Here is a 1,145-nt window from a genome sequence, read left to right as displayed (position 1 = left end):
TTCTACTTGGTCACAGTAGTACTCATTTTGCTTAGAACAATCAATTACTACTAGAGGCACATACTCTATAAATTCTTCTCTCGACAGCAATGGTTGCAATTCTTTACCATAGTAATTAGCTTGAAAGTTCTTTCACATTTCATAAACAAGAACATACTTATTTTGATTGATATCAAGATTCAAATTACTATAAGGATAGCACTGATCATTTAAAAGTAGTTTTATATTAGTCAAATTGCCATGATCTAAGTTACTAGAGCTTCTAATAGTATTATTTTTTCTGTTTGTTTGAAATCCAAGTACAACAAATCTTGGTTTATCCAATTGTGTTGATGTTTTTACAGTCCAAATATGGTTTGAAGTAGTTGGAAGTAGAGGATATACATTCAGGTCCCAAGTTCGAAAACTTATTGGAATAGGTGGATCTTTTTCAATATATTTTAGTAAATGAACTTTACTAAATTCGGTCCAAATTCGGTTCGGTGTTGATTCCTGGAGAATCAAACCGAAGGGCCTATGACAAAGCCACCGAACGCGTCCTCGGGTTGCGGATAGAGGGTCCCTGTACCAAGGGTTTCTGCTGAATATGGTTACAAAAATAAATAGGCAGTCGCAGACAATTGTCCAGGGGTGGTCCCGAAGGAATTAACCCCCAAACGGAGGTGTGAAAACCGTGCCGAAAGCTGAATGGCACCTGGGTGAGGTGTCTAGAACGGTGACTCTGGGATACCAGGCGACCTCTCAGAGTAAGCAGCCTTATCCTTGCATGCGGGGCTCTACAAGGATGGACGAACCCCTTTCAATGGATTCAATGCGATGGATCGGCGGGATCTCGTGACCTTTGGGCTGAACTATTCCGTAAAAGGGACTATGTAACCAGAACGCCTACTCTACCACATCTAGAACAAGCCGGCAACAAAGAAAGAGAGGTGACACTAAGGCCAACCGCGGGCAGGCATCCAATAGATGAAGAGCGATGCTTTACGACCCGGAGAAACATCAACACCAAGGTTTCTCTCAAGCTTAAAGATCTGGCTGAAATTGATGACGAGCTTCGTGGACATTTTTCCGGTGAATCCGACCTCTGGGCTATCAATTATTGTGTGTATAATGCAGTGAGAGCTTTGGCCGATGCGAACCGTAAA

The sequence above is a fragment of the Belonocnema kinseyi genome, chromosome 6 (genome assembly GCF_010883055.1).
Source record: "Belonocnema kinseyi isolate 2016_QV_RU_SX_M_011 chromosome 6, B_treatae_v1, whole genome shotgun sequence".
Taxonomy (NCBI): Eukaryota; Metazoa; Arthropoda; class Insecta; order Hymenoptera; family Cynipidae; genus Belonocnema; species Belonocnema kinseyi.
The sequence above is the reverse complement of the archived record's forward strand: the minus strand, read 5'-3'. Positions refer to the sequence as shown.